At 38.0% G+C, this 16683-nt stretch overlaps 1 protein-coding gene across 10 annotated transcripts in view; it reads right to left on the bottom strand.

Moving 5' to 3' along the window:
• Positions 1–16683, bottom strand: part of Cacnb2 (calcium voltage-gated channel auxiliary subunit beta 2) — a 342332-nt gene that overhangs the window by 30092 nt on the left and 295557 nt on the right.

Here is a 16683-nt window from a genome sequence, read left to right as displayed (position 1 = left end):
TTTATCATCTGTGAGCTCCTCATGGGGAGCTGCCCGGGAGGCCCTGGGAGAATCAGAGGAGAGGAGAACCATTTTCATTTTCTAATCATCCAGAGTTAGTTTTTCTCCTCCCTGCTGTCTGGATGGAGATTGAGCTAAGAAACCTGATGTCACTCAGGCCCACCCACAGATTGGTAAGGGAAGTCTAAGTTCTGCATGAAGGCACAGTGGATGTGAAATGTATTTTACTATCTGAATACCAGTTATTGGTGTTCATCACATTTTTAATGCTGTAAAGAGCACTGCATTTTATGTGGAAATTATAACTTCACATAGACACACACAAATATTACATGTATGGTGTTTATAGATTATATAGTGTATTGCATTACACACAGGTCATAAGTTTTAACACTGTAAATCCTTGATGGTATTTCCATGTTTTATGTGGCATTTTCTTAAAGATAAAATTTTTCCCAGGATAGCAGTCAAAATACATTTGCTTTTATCCACTTTTTAAGGTAGTATTTTTCATGTGATATATTTTGCTAAAATACTTAACATTATATATAAGTAAATGTTTTGCTATATTTATTTCTCTTTTTTACATTTCGTTATCTTTGTAATAGTTGTTCTTTCAATCATGTATACCAAAATGAGATGAAACACAGAACATTATAGAACTTATCAAAACAGAATATTGAATAGAGCATTAATCAGAATAGAGAAAAACAGTAATAAAAATATTTGCCTTCAAAGAGATGGTAGAAGGAAGTCCCCCTTATTTGCTATGGTCAACCTCACAGGAGACGCTCAGATTTCTGGTTCCCATTTGCTAATGGGGGGGAGGGGGATTCTCTCTCTTTTTTTAAAGCAGGGTCTTGCTATGTATTTCAGGCCGGGCTTGAACACTATATATTCTCCTGCCTCAGCTCTCCATGCTGAATTATAGGTGTGCATCACCACACCTAGTTTGTTTATCATCTATGTAGGCGCAGTGAAAATCAATTCCTTTGTGTTGTTATTCTTTTCAGATCAGTTAACACAGTTTAATACCTTCCATTGGATTAATGTTGGAAAATCATGTCATAGCCAAGGTATTTTACTCCAATATATTCCCAAAGATAAGAGAAATTGGTGAAGTTTTCCAATATTCATTTTGTTTACAGTGTTCTAATTTTTATCTTCTTTGATAATACACTAAAACCTCAGATATTAAGGTTTTTTTTTTTAAAAAGCTAACTTGAAGTTCCAAAGGAATATTCCTTAAAGGATCATTAAATTTTTATCCCATGAAACCACTATTTGTCCTGTGTCTCCTGCTTTAGGTTAATGTCTTTGATTCTGGCCCCATGTCAGTATCAGCAAAGGCCATACAGGACATTTTTATTTTCATCATGTAAAGTCTTAATCTTTTTCTAAGAAGTGCACTCTTCTTCTGGAAGCCTATCAGAATTTTATGGTTTTCCAGCATTGTGGCCCTGGGAGATGACCTGTTTTATTCTCTTGGGTGCCATCCTAAAAATCTGGGACTCTGATTTTTGTGACATGAATGAATCCCAGCTCTTTGTCTCTTCCAGAGCTGGACATTGCATAACTGTACTTTAAACTTGAAAATAGTATGCCATCCCAAATTCTACTTTCATTCAACCCCTTCAATGCTGTAGGAGCTTTATTATCAGGCCAGTGTCATAACTTGAGCCTGCTTTTGCTGTCTGCTTCTACCTGGACTTCTGGGCAACTTATTTTGTAGCTGTGAAGAACAGGCACGTGAGGCAGGAATAGAGTTTTCTCCCAGTTTTTCGCTTTTCACTGTCCCATGCCACGGTGAAAAGGAAACAATGCCTTTTTAGATACCCTCTTTCCATCATGTGGACAGATGCTACATAGCTTTAGGGTGACTGGTAAATCATCTGTGCTTTCTGACGACCTTGTTACAGAGCATTCGAAGTTTGCTACACATCAGTTTCTGGAGTCAACCTGAACACGTTATCAAGATAATAAGTACCAGTTTATAGGACACTAGTATCTCAAGATCCAGGCAAAAAAGTTAAAGTGCTTTAAAAACACTAAGGCTGTGTCTTCAGTCTGTTTTCATTTATATGTCTGAGAAGAGAATGAGTACATAATACAGATGTTAAGGTATTTTTATTACTCTTTTCCTGGTCCTTCACCTTGAATGTGACTTATACAAGCTGTGCCTTTAGAAATGTCTGTCAGGTGACAAGCAATGTGTTGCTGTTATACATAAATTGTTGCATTTTACTCCCCACAGCAACTGTTTTTCCCTAATTAGGAAACTGAGGTTTTAAAAAGTTCTTTCAGATTCTAGAAAAAGAGAGAGAAAAAAATACCAGGATTCCAGCAACAGTGGCAGAGAGGCCTCAATGAACAAGGAAGACAGTGGAATGAAGGAGAAAAATGGACAAAAATATCAGAAAAATAGAATAGCAGAGTTGAGGCAGAGAAGGTAGGCTATAATTTTTAACATAGATGGCCTAGATACACTAACAAAAAGAAACACAGGCAGAGTAGATTAGAAGGCAGGATCCATCGAGATGCTCTGAATAGGAAATATACTCAACCTGAAAGAAGGTTAATAAACTGCAAGTTAAAGATGAGAAAATGAAGCTCTCAGGGAACCAGAGAGAAATAGGGACAACTCGTCCAGCAGCCGCAGATAGGTGCAGGGTAGAACTACACAGCTGCAAGGAAGGAAAACTTTGTGGCTTTAGTAAGTAAAACAGCACAGCTCAAGATCAAGCTCAGGGGTAAAAAGGCTCAGCACCACTCAGATAGATAATGGATTGCTCCCTTAATCTAAAAACTAAAGGAGTTAGTGGGACCCAAAATATACAAAATATCCTGAGAGAGGGAAAGGTGAGGAATTGCCTAAAAAAGGAAGGCAGAGGACACTGTTAATGTGTATCAGGATTTAAAAGCCACAGTAGTCTTATCGCTCTGTTTAGTTTGATTTTATTTTGCTCGAGTCAGTCTACTGATACTAGATTTGAGGGCAGAGATAGCTATCCCCAAAATAGCAGGCTATACCACGGTATCTATCCTTAATTTCCTATTAACTTAAACTGAAGCCCTGTATTGCTTATATTGTCTTACTATGACTGATCTTGTTTGAAGCTGGTTTGTTAAAATGCTGTTTTGGCTTAACTGATCTTATTCGAATTTGGTATGCTTGATAATATTGAGTCTAAGAGTAGAGGCAACCACTCTGAAGATGTCAAGATGTAATAACATACCCATTTTGGTTTGATTATTAACTGCTTTTGAAGTCCTACAATGTCTCCAAAGTTGTGTTTTTATTAAAATAGCTATGTAACGCTATGTTCAATTATTATGTGTCTTCTGACGACCTTGTTACAGAGCATTCGAAGTTTGCTACACATCAGCTTCTGGAGTCAACCTGAACACATTATCAAGATAATAAGTACACATTATCAAGATAATAAGATGATGTGGCCAACTCTATTGAAAATAACACGAGAAAGCATAGTAACTACTATAGATCATCTAATAATGTTGTTTTATATGTCTTTTTCATTTCATGTTTTTCTAAGAATTTGTTTTTTTTTGTCTTGTTATGATCTATTTTCCCCTATAATACAGAGAGGATAGATATACATGTAGAGATTCACACATGGGGAGCATTTCTAAACAGTTTACAGGAACAGATTATATAATGCACGATGTAATGAACAGAAACTCTGAAGAAGAAGAAACACTAAGAAACCCAGTGCTAATTCTGTAACATTATTATTCACTGTTCAGAGTGATGTTAGTCTAGTCTCTTATGTTCAATTTCAGTGCCTGTAAAGATAAGGACAGCTACTATGAAGAGAATGAGAGACATTATGGCAATCACTATTGACTTCCCCAATGTCAGGTCTTGAAGACCTAAAAAGCCTTCATCACTCTCTTACAATCAGATGAGTTCTATAATGTTCAGTATGTATTCACTGTGTGTGTGTGAAGATGGGGACAGCTATTTGGAAGAAAACTAGAGACAATAAGAAAGCAATGAAGATCTCCAGTGGACTTGCTTTGAAATCAGTGTTTCTTAAAATTGTTTCCTTATGATCTGTTTTGTTCTGTTTTGGTAATGTTTAATCTTACCCTCTTTAAGATATGGGCAATTCTTTTGAAGATAGCAACAGGCATTATAGTAGCCATTGTTGATCACCTTGGATTTTGTTTTTACATCATATACTATGTCTATTCTTATTTTAACTGACTCCATTTTGCTTTGTCACATTTGGTTTTATTCTCTTTAAACAAAGTAATAAGAACTGTAGGAATAATAAAACCTAAAATGTGCAATTGTTATTATAAATAAGGAAGGAAAAGAAAGTGCTCTAAAGGATATAACCGCATGTATGTGTAAATGTGTAAAACAGGTAACCATATTTCTAAGTTTTCTTTATAAAAAAAAGTTCTTTCAGACTGTAAGCAATGGAGAGTCTTTAAATACAACTATCTTACTCCAAAACTGGAGTTCTTTCAGCATAACTGCTTTTTTTTTTCTCAGCTGTACTAGGGACTAAAGCCAAACCCTCATGCACACTAGACAAGTGTTCTACACTGTCAGTCTTTATTTTGAGACAGAGTCTTGCTAAATTGCCCAGGCTGGCCTCAATCTTGACATCCTCATGCCTCGGCCTCCTGCATAGCTAGGATTACAGATAGACAGATCACTACTAACTACACTGCCCTTCATTTAAAGAGGTACATTAGTGCCAATTTTAGAGCATTTTTATACTTGCATGAAATTTTGAAGACCCAGTTATACTTTACAAAATGCTAAAACAAAATGGGGTTGGAATAAAAAGAAGAAAGAAGGCAGAAGAAGGAAGAAGCAGCAGCCCCAAGTCTACCTTGCTGTCTCACTCTAAAAGAATTTCACCCATTGGAAAGTCAGTGTCTCCCGACAACTGGCCATGCGGAGACTTGGCGGACCAACCAAGAAATCAACTAGCCAGCCTTCTGGCAAGCGGCACAAGCTGTACGGGTTCCAGGAAGAAGTCAGATAGCGCCTGCTGTGAGCCTACTAGCGTGTGGGCTGAGAATCAAACCCTGTCTGCGTGCCCCTCCGATCCCCCAAGCAACTGGATGGTTCGGAGGACACGTTGAGTTGATAGCAACTAACGTACCTATAACTAAAGGCTTATATTATTTGGTTGATTATGCAGGCCTGGGGGCAGTGGTCTGAGCATGTCTTAGGAGGATGACAGTATGCAATATAGCAAATATAGGGGGTTTGCTTCTCTTGAAGTCAAATATTGTTTTCACTGTTTTGCTTTGTTCTGACTATTTTGCTTTATTCAACATTCTGTTTTGACTGGCCTTATTGTGTTTTGTTTTTGATTTGATTTTGCTGTATTTAAGGGAATAAACAACTATTGTAAAAGGACACAGCTTCCCGAGTTCTGAAAGTCAGCATCAGGTCATGCAACCTCCCTGAGAGTAAATGTTTCATGGATTAACTTTAAGGATTTTTAACTACCTTAAGGTTCTTTTGATCACATTATAGCTTTGTTTTGGAAGCTGATTATTTTTTGCAAAATTCATTCTCCAAATACCTCTCCCAAGACAGCTTTGGGCCCCTCAGTTTAGCATCCTTTGCAGTTATCATTGAGGATTCTTTGACTTCCATCAATATTGCTCCATTGCAATTACTTCCAGTGTCCTTTTCTTTTTTTAAACTCAGTTTAGTCCTTCTAGGTGCATACTTCTGACAGGTGACTGTACTTAGACTACAGCCGCTCAATCACTTTGCAAATGCTAAAGGTGCAAACTCCCTGGTTTCACCACTCTCTTCCTCACCTCGATTCTGGCATTAGCACTCTTTGGCCGAAAGAAACAAAGGGATGTTTCTGAAGCATTTATTCACATCTCAAACTTTCTGCCTTTCACATGCATCTGCTGAGTCAGACTTTCTAACTCTAACTCTACCATCCTCAATCACCGTGCCATATGTTACTCTGCCGAGGGACGGATGCCTCGGCCCAGTCCTCAGCAGATATGCATGCGACAGAGCCAGTCTAGCAGCCTGGGAGGGTATCTGTGAACAGCTCCATGGCTGTAGGACTTCCAAGCTCAGTTCACTAGTCAGAGGCCTGGTCTGTGAAACCTCCCAAAGATGTATTTAACGATTATATCACAAGCAATTTTTATCTCCTCATCAACTTCTAGTATCACCATAGCTGTCTGTTAAAACACAAAATTATAAGTAGAAGATAGTATCTTTGGTCATGAAGTAGAATAAACAGATCATCATAAATTCATGGTACTATTTCTAGCTTTCTTTCAGTGATTTAATGAGTTGATAATGAAACTAATAATAGATACAATGTTTACAACACAAAGTTTATAATAAATATGTTAAGAGCAGGATATCTACCATTATAAAGTAAAAAAGAGGACCAGCACACCAAGTGCTTTGGGTCTGAGCAATACGAAGGATAGAAAAGCCACAAAATGGTATGGGGATGGCTCAGATGACCGGAAGGTAAAAAGAAAAAGCCCTAAGGAACAGGTAAATTTTGAGATTGTATGAATCAGCTGGGTAGAGTTTAGCAGAGAGCTCAAAGTCTGACAAAGTTTGGGCAAGAGAACTGGCCCTAGGTTATGAAGTATTAGACACATGGATGGCACTGAAAGTCACAAATTGGGTGAGATTGCCAAGGAAACAAGCACACAGGGAGGCCCTTTAATTACCAGAAGAGGCTCAGAAGTATCCACAATAAAGAGAGTGACTACATAGACCAGTGGTAGTGAACTTATGGCATGGGTGTTTCAGCAGACTGTATCACTGAAAGGCTTATATATTTTATTTATATTTTTTGACATTTATATACTCATGTTCATGGCAGCCTTATTTATAGTAGCTAAACAGTGAAAACAACTCACCAGGCATGCATACCTGTAATCCCTACTACCGAGTAGGCTGAAGCAGGAGGATCACAGCTCAAGGCTTGTCTTGAGAAGTTCAGGAAGACTACATCTCAAAATAACAAAGTCATTGAAGGTTTAAAAAGTTTGCATTGCTGGCATGGGTTATAGTTTTTAGGAAGGGAAGAAAAGAAAGGTTTCCAAGAGAAGGAACAGTGGTGTCAAATATTGCTACTACATCAAAAAGATGAAGGCTGACAAATGCCATGTGGACTTTGTAACCCAGGAGTGACTGTTGACAATATCCAAGTCAACAGCTTAAAGAAAATACAAGCCCTAGTGGACTGAAAAAGAATAAAAAGACAGGAATTGGACACAATGGGTGTAGGCAATTCTCCAAGGCATTTTGCTACAAGAGGGAGAAAGAAACAAATTGGAAATGGCATGGGAAGTAGTGAAAAAATGTTTTTCTTTTAAAGTAGGAGAAATTTGATGATGGGAATGATCTAGTAGAAAAGAAAAATACATGACGGAAACGGTAAAATGCAGGAGCAATGGCCCTAGTTGGAGCAGGACACGGTGGAATCCACTGCAAAGGAGAAGACACAGCCTTGGAGGTGGGGAGCTCAACTCTGGATAAAGACAGAGGCAGAAAGTGCAGACAGGTGTGTCAGTGAGGGGAGGGAATGTCACCTTCTGTCTCAGGTGCTTACTGGAGTAGAAGGGTGGAAGCAAAAATAAGGAAGAAGGTATTAGAGGTTTGCGAAGGGAGACAATGGTATGGGACAGTAATCTAAGAATGGGAAAGATTAAATGGATAGGAAAGTATGCCTGGCTTGCCTGGCAGTGTAAGGTCACCGACTTATAAAGCTAACCACACTATACTAGAATACAGTGAACATCATTACCCAGGTAATGCAGTTAAAAGCATAATCCTTCACCACGGTATTTAAAACCACATTTTCCCATCTTGCTTTGAGGATATATACATTTTCTTCGCTCCTCTGAATTGATCTCTGAAGTAGGTCATAAAACCTCCTCAAATGAATAGTTTATACTATATTATTTATTCCTATTTACTTTTATCACAGCCTCCAAGTATTTCCCATAGTGCTAGGTATGCATTAGTAACTGATTCCTCTCTGTTAGAGGAATCAGATGTTTCTGGCACTTATCCAGCCAGTATTCTAAGATTCTGTTATGAATGCTAACACCGTGAAAAACAGGTTGGCCCAATTTGCATTTTGTATTATGATTAATGTGCATATACATAAATGCAAGTTTTCATATAGTTAAAGTAGTTACATTAAGAATTAAGAAAAGGGATGTTTAAAATAAAAATTGAAATCTTAGTACTTAGTACTCACTTATTTATACAATAAGTGAGCTAAAGTCGTACATGAAACAAAAAAAGTATAGAATATTTATCTTATTTTTTTAAGAGCAGAAATATTTATTGAGAAAGAAAGCTTCTGAGAGAGAGAGACAGAAGGGGTCCCCAAGAAGTATTTTACCTTTTAATAGATATAGTTTTTCTTTTTTCATTGACAATCTTTTGCAAAAGTATTTTATGAAGTAAATGATAAGTCACCAAATAATAGAATATCCTTAAGGAGCTCATTTTAAAGCAAAAAAAAAAAATCTCATATTTGTGAATACAAATATCAAAGTATTGCTTGATATAGGACTCAATATTCAAGGTGAAGTGACTAGAATAATAATGACAGATACGGAAGTGCACCATGACTCTTTCCTTCTGCTATCAGAGCCATTTTGGACCTGAGCTTCTCAGCTAAGGTCTGCGAAAGATTAACTACTGGTTATTTTAAACTGAATGTTTGTGCCCCTCAGCATTCAGATGTTACACTGTCATCCCCAAGGTGGGAGGTAATTAGGTCATGAGAGTGTGGTCCTACGAGAAGGGTTAGTGCCCTTAATGTGTAAGGCCATGGGAGGCTGCTTTCCTGCCGCCCAGCAAGAAGACAGCTGTCCAGGGGCCAGGAAGGGGGCCTTCACCACACACCAAATCTTTGACCGTGGAATTTCCAGCCTCCAGAACAGAGAAATGTCAGTCTATAATCCACTTAGTCCATGGCATTCTATTACAGAGGCCCTAGTGGACTAGTGCACTAGGAAAAACAAACATCGACAGAGAGAGTTATCCAACACCAAATTCCCTACAAAGTAGAGAGATGAAGCTACATGTAATTCCAGTGAAGTTCTGTCCTTCATAGAGCACTGGCCATCAGTGAATGCATTCGGCCTTCTTTTCCCTGACTCTTCTAGAGTGAGGTCTTTCTCTGGACCACTGAAAAAGAAGCCAGTACTGGGAGAAGCGGCTCCAATTTATTTATTCTGAGTTCTAAATGTCTATTTCTTCTTTGGAGGAAAATGTGAAGTAATTTCAGGTAAGGCAGCATCTTATGAAGAAAATGACTTCACATTTTGTTTTACTATTATCTTACCAAACACGACGACAGTATTTTGCAAGTTATTTGAGAGCAAATTGTATAAATCACATACACTGATTGTACTTTAATTTTACTTTAGGCTTGTGAAAGAAAACTACATCTTTTTCTTCTTTGGTTATCTCAATGAGTTCAACATGATGTTTTATATTTTTAGTGAAAAACTGATCTTTCATCTACAATACTTTTTTTAATCAAACTCCATAGTAGCAAAAGTTATTTCTGAATTCCAAATCCCTATATGCTTTTTCAGAGGAAAAAAAAATCCTGCGCAATTGTCAGTAAAATCTGCTCCTCCTCACAACACACCTGTACTCAGCCTCTGTTTAATTTAAAGCCCATCGCTGCACAGTTGAAAGGAAAGGACAGCATAGGATTTCTTTCTTTGAGCCTTGAGGCCCTAGTGGAGGATAATCTGCCTACATTGTATGAAAGTCTTTAAGTAGCTGAAAAACTTGAATTTGAGAGTAGCTAGGCAGCTTTCCTGTACTGGTTGGCTGCACCTACTGTGTGGATGTGACCTTCAGCTCTTCATCAACTTCATACTGTGTCTTTGTTTATCAGTTGGTGTCTTACCCACTTAGCCGGTCCATTTCTTATCTGAATTTCCCTAATAGTGTTTCTATTTTGTTGTAAAGTACAAAAAACTAAAAAAACAAAAAGTACAATGATGTAAAGCTATCATCTCCTTTTTCTTGTTTTTTAATGACAAGATTTAATATTCTGCAAATGTTACTGTTATCCAAAGTGACAGACAGATGTAATGAATCTCTATAAGAAATCGCAATGAATTTTTCATGAAAGTAGAAAAACACCACCTTGATTTTCATATCAAATCTTAGGAGAATCCAAAATAGCACTTCAAAAAGTCTTTAAAAGGAAATAAAAATTTTTAATCTTTTTTTTTACTTAAAGGAAAAAAAGCAAAACAGAAAAAGGGTAGACGTAATACATAATTTCAAAAAATATACAGTCAGAAATCATTAGTTGATAATTACATATTGTCCTTTTACAAATAGTGTTCAAGTTACAAAAGTGAAGCATACAAAGTGGACATTCAAACAGCAAGACTGCAAACAGTTCTGTTCAACTATCCAAGAAAATTTAGTAATATTGTTATCAATCCCATACACTTAAACATACATACAGTTATATTTTCCCCTCTTTTTTATAATAGCAATTACACATTTTGGGTTTTATTATTCCTACATTTCTTATTACTTTTTACACTAGAGACACAATGTGATATTTATAAATATGATTCTTTTTAATTTTACTAATGAGGATAACCTCAAGTTGTCTCCACTTGCCTATGAAGGCCTCAAGATCACCCTTTTTTATAGCTGAGTAATATTCCATTCTATAAAAATACGTCTTTTTTATCCACTCTGCAGTTGATGGGCATCTTTAGTTGTTTCCAAGATTTAGCTATTACAAATTGTACTGCTATTAACATGGGTGCACATACATCACTATGATATGACCTTTTTCAGTTTTTCAGGGAAAATACCCAGGAGGGGAATAGCTGGATTGAATGAAACTTCCAATCCTAGTCTTCTGAGAATTCTCCGTGGTGATTTCCATAGTGGTTGCACCAGTCTACACTCTCACCAACAGTGGAGCAGTGTTCCTTTTTCCCCACAGCCTTGCCAGTATTTGTTACCAGTTGATTTCTTGATGGCAGCCATTCTTTCTGAGTGAGATGAAATCTCAATGCTGTTTTAATTTGCATTTCTCGAATGACCTGTGATGGTGAACATTTATTCATGTATTTATTTGTTATTTGTGTGTCTTCATCTGAGAACTGTGTGTTCGTTCACCTCAGATGCCTATTTTTGGAGATAATCTTTGAATTTGGGGGGCTTGATGTTTTTCAATTCTTTATGTGTTCTGGATATAAGTCCTCTGTCTGAGGGGTTGCTGGCTGTAATTCTTTCCCATTCTGTAGTTTTTCTTTTCACTCTGTTAGTGATTTATTTTGAAGTGTAGAAACTTTTCAATAATATGAGATCCCAGTTTGTGTTTTGTTCATGAATTCTCTGCCTACCCCTATGTCTCCAAGATTTCTACCTACCTTGTCTTCCAGTAGATTTAGTGTTTTCTGTTTTAATATTTAGGTCTTTGATACATTTAGACTTTAGTTTTGTGCATAGTGATAGGCAGGGATCTAGTTTCAGTCTTTGGCATATGGAGAGCCCATGTTTCCAACACCATTTATTAAAGAGGCTATCCTTCTTCCAGTGAACATGTTTAGCCCCTTTGTCAAATATGAGGTGGCTGAGGGGGCTGGGGATTTAGCTCAGCGGCATAAGCGCCTGCCTTGCAAGCAGGCAGTCGTGAGTTCGATCCCTGGTACCGATAAAAAGGAAAAAGACAAAAAAAAAAAAAAAAAAAAGACAAAAAAATACGAGGTGGCTGAGTGTCTTTGTAGTTGTGCTTGCATTTTCTAATCTGTTCCATTGATCCTCAGGTCTATTTCTTAGCCAGTACCATGCTGATTATAATAGTTTCAAGTCAGGACCTGAGATGCCTTCTGTCTTACCTTTGTTGCCCAGAATTGCCTTTGATATTCTAGGTGTCTTCTGTTTCCAAATGAATTTTAGGAGTGTTTTATCTAGATCTGTTAAATATGTTAATGGTATTTTGATTGGGATTGCGTTAAATCTGTATAACAGTTTTGGGAGTATGGCCACTTTCACAATTCCTAACCAAGAGCAAGGAATATCCTTCTATTTTCTAATATCCTCTTCAATCTCCTTTTTTAGCATAGTATAATTTTCAGCATGTAGGTCTTTTACATTCTTAGGTTGATTCCTAAGTATTTCATTTTTTTGTCTTTTTCCTTTTTATCGGTACCGGGGATCGAACTCACGACTGCCTGCTTGCAAGGCAGGCACTTATGCCGCTGAGCTAAATCCCCAGCCTCTAAGTATTTCATTTTTTAGTTGCTATTGTGAAGGGCAATATTTCCATAATTTCTCTCTCAGTGAGTTTTTTGTTTGTGTCCAGGAATGCTATTGATTTTTGAGCACTGACTTTGTATCCAGCTGCACTGCTGAATTTATTATTTCTTGTAGTCTTTTAATGGAGTTTTTGATCTTCTATATAAAGCATCATGTCCTCTGCAAATAGTGATAATTTAACCTCTTCCTTTCCTATCTTTGTCCCTTTTACTTCTCTCTCATCTGATTGCTCTGGCTAGTGTTTCCAGAATTATATTGAATAGGAGTGGTGATAGTGGACATCCTTGTCTTTTTTCTGATTTTAAAGTGAAAGATTTCAGTTTTTGTCCATTTAGTATAATGTTGGCTGTTGGTTTGTCATAGATGGCCTTTATATGATTGAGGTAGACACCGTGTATTCCTAGTTTCTGAAGGGTTTTTATCATGAACATGTGTTGGGCTTTATTGAAAGCTTTTTCTGCATCTATTGAGATGACTATGTGGTTTTTGTTTTTGGCTCTGTTGATATTGTGGATTACATTTATTCACCTGCATATGTTAAATCATCCTTGCATTCTTGGGATGAATCACATTTGGTCATGATGTATAATCTTCTTGATGATTTGCTGCATTCTATTTGCCAGTATTTTATTGAGAATCTTTGCATCAATGTTCATTAGTGAGATTGGCCTATAGTCCTTTTTGGTTGGGTCTTTCCCTGGCTTTGGTATGAGAGTAATACTTGCCTCCAGGAATGATTTAGGGAGGATTGCTTCCTTTTCAATTTCATTGAAGAGTTTAAGGAGTATTGGCATCAAGTCTTCTCTAAATTTCTTGTAGAATTCAGTTGTGAATCCATCAGGACCTGGCCTTTTCTTTGTTGGTAAGTTTTTAATTACATTTTCAATTTCAATAGCTGATATTAGGTTACTCAAAATTGCTATATTTTCTTGGTTGAGCTTTGATAGCTCATATGTTTCTAGAAATCTGTCCATTTCCTCTGTGTTTTCCACTCTATGTGAATAGAGATTTTCAAAGTATGTATTCATGATCTTTTGAATTTCCATGGAATCTGTCATAATTGATGAAGCATTAGGTTGTTTATTTGTGCTCATTCTGTTTTCTTGCTATGCCAATTTATCGCTATATATTTCCCTCTTAAGGCCACTTTAATTGCAAACCACCAATTGCAGTATGTTGTTTCTGCATTTTCACTTAATTGTAGGTACTGCTTTATTTCTTCTTTAATTTCATCAGTAGCCCACTGGTTGTTCAAAAGGGTGTTATTTAATTTCTATGTATTTATGCAGGTTTTGCAATTTCCTTTGCCATTAGTTTCCAATTTCAATGTGCTATGGTCAGATATTATGCATGGGATAATTTCAGTAGCTTTGCAGTTACTTTAGAATGTTTTAATGGGATAATATATGGTATATTTTGTCCCATGCGCAGCTGAGAAGCATGTGTATCCTGATGTGGTTGGGTGGAACACTCTGTAAACATCTACTAAGTCCAATTGCTCCCAGGTATGATTCAGTTCTATTGTTTCTTTGCTGACTTTTTGTCTAGTTGAGCTATCTCTTTGTGACAATGGGCTGTGAAGGCCCCGTGTTATAATTGTGTTCGTATATATTTGCTTTTTATGTCCATTAGTATCTGTCTTATATAGTTGGGTGCTCTTGTATTTGGTGCATATAGATTTATAATTGTTAGGTTTTCCTCTTGAATTTTTCCACTAATGAGTATGTAGTGACCTTCTTTATCTCTTTTAATCATTTTAGGTTTGAAGTTCACGTTGTCTGCAAATAGAATAGTTACCCCTGCTTTTTTCTGGGTTCCTGTTGCATGAAATGCTGTTTTCCATCCTTTGACTTTTAATCTATGAGTTTCCTTCTGGGTCAGATGTGTTTCTTGGATACAGCATATTGTGAGATCTTGTTTCTTGATCCGTTCTCTTAATCTATTTCTTTTGATAGGTGAGTTGAGGCCATTTACATTTATGGGTATCACTGATATGTACTGGCTCGACTTTGTTCCAGTTGTTTGCTTTCTGCTTTTCCCCATTGTTTAATTGCTTGTCCTACTTGGTGGTTTCTTTCTGTTGTTGTTTGGGGATTGTGGTCATTTTTATCTCTATCTAATATGTCTTTCAACACTTTCTAGGGTTGGTTTGGTGGATATGAATTTCTTCAGTTGTTCTTTGTCATGGAAGTATCTTGTTTTTCCATAAATTTGAATTTAAGTTTTTCTGGGTATATCAGTCCGGGTTGAAAGTTGTTTTCTTTCAGGGCTTGAAATACCTCATTCCAAGGTCGTCTTGACTTGAGGGTTTGTACTGAAAAGTCTGCTGTGATTCTAATGGGCTTTCCTTGATAGATGAGTTGTGTCTTTTTTCTTAATGCTTTTTGTAATATGTTTTTATGCTGTATGTCTGAGATATTAATTATTATATGTCTGGGTACAATTTATTGTTGGTTGTGACTATTTGGCATTCTATATGCCTCACTTATGTGCATATCAGAATTTTTCCCCATGTTTGGGAAATTTTCTGCTATTACTTCTGTGAATATTTTAGTTATGTCATTTTCATTGACTCCTGCATCTTCACTGGTTCCTATTAATCTTATATTGTTGCTCTTGGCACCATCTTGAAGCTGCTGGATTGTCATTTCATGCTGCTTTGTTATTTTTAAAAGTTCTATCTTTTCATGATCACTAATTGTGATCCTGTCCTCAAGGCCTGAAATCCTATCCTCAGCATCATTTAAATGGTTCTTCTACCTCTGAATAGAATTTTTTGTTTCTTGGATGTCTCCTTGAGTTTGTTTCATGAATTGCGCTTGTTTTCTATATTGTTCATTTAAGGTTTCAGTCAGTTTCCCATGCTCCTGTACCTTTTTCTCTATTTCTTCTATAGCTGTGCTCAGCAACTCCTTTACTAAGGTTGTTATCTCTATCTTTACATGGGAGTGTACTTCTAGTTTGATTTCCTCTATATCCTCATGGAGTTGTTTTTTAATTTCACTTGCTATCTTCTCAGAGATTTCCGGTGTGTTACTTCTGCAGTCCTCTATTTCAGTGTCTCCTGTACTTGCTCCTGCTGGACTAGATGTTTGAGATTGCATTTTGCTTTTTCGTTTTGCCATTTTCCCCTTTTGAGTTAATATTTGGTCCTTCAGTCCCCCTATTGTCAACTGTTGGTAGTGTGTATCTTGGGGTCCTACTGTAAGGCTGATGTTTGCCCAATTGCTGGGTCCTCAATGAAGAGGTGGGCCAGTCACCTGACTTCCCCCTGCAGGCCTGTTGGGTGAGTCCTGTATTCTTCCTGGGTTGACAAGCCTAGTAGTATTAATGTAGGTCACCTTTTAGTTCCTGTACTTTATCTTCAGTTATTCCAGGTCACCAGATCTCCCTGTCTACAGTGTTTGTGTCGGCTGAGGCCCTGCTGGTGTGCCTATTGTGTGCCTGTGTCTCACAAGCCCTTTTGATTTTCTCCAAGCTGGGGGAGTCCTTATTGGCACACTTCTCACCCTGCCTGATGTTTTCTGTGCGCAGAAAGGGGTCACCCACACTCTTGCCAGACTCACCACGGTCTTACAGTTAGTTGGACGGAGCTTAACTACTGGCCCTATTTACCCACTGTATATCTCTATTTTAGGAGTATACTCACTACATTGACTGGAGCCTGCTGAGATCTTCTGTTTGAGTGAGGCAGTTATTGAATCTCTCTTCAAGCTAGCACAGTTAATCTGCCATAGTCCAAGGTTCTGGGAGAAAGGGTAGGAGCTTAAGGTCAACAGCAGTATTAGGTCCAGGAGGTAGGGAGTGTCCCCGAGGGGCCAGCAGATGTCCTGGGTCAGGGCGTCCGATGAGCACAGGCCAAGGTCCCAGGGCAGCATGGCATTCCTCAGTGCTGACTGGAGTTGCGCAGGAAGCGGGTAGCTGCGTGGGCCAAGGTCTGAGGGCAGCACACATTCCCTAGGGCCAGTGGGAGTCATGCAGGAAGCTGGTGATGGTGCAGGGCAAGGTCCCAGGGCTCTGTGGCGTTTCCCACTGCCAGCTGGAGTTGCACCTATTTCTGGGTCTTGAGCAACGTTTCAAAGCTTCCTCAGTGCATTAGGAATCACCTGGCCCACTTTTGGCTCTCGGGGAAGACTGCTGGCAACTGCTCGCCACTTGGAGCTCATGGGTGTGGGCTAGCTGGGCCTGCAGGGACGCTGTGTGTCCTTTGGTGATTTCAGACACAGGGCATGATCTTACTACCTGGGAGCAGAGTTCCAAGTTTTCCCTGTGCGCTGAAATTCAACCCACGGGCAGTGAGGGCCTGGGACTGGATTCCGGGCCCTGCTTGCTGCTTGGAGGTGGCTGGGCAGGAGGAAGTAGAAATT

This window comes from Cavia porcellus, unplaced genomic scaffold (assembly GCF_034190915.1).
Source record: "Cavia porcellus strain 051 isolate PalLab524CR breed Dunkin Hartley unplaced genomic scaffold, mCavPor4.1 scaffold_27, whole genome shotgun sequence".
NCBI lineage: Eukaryota > Metazoa > Chordata > Mammalia > Rodentia > Caviidae > Cavia > Cavia porcellus.
Note: the sequence above shows the minus strand (reverse complement) of the source record. Positions and strands in the feature narration are given on the sequence as shown.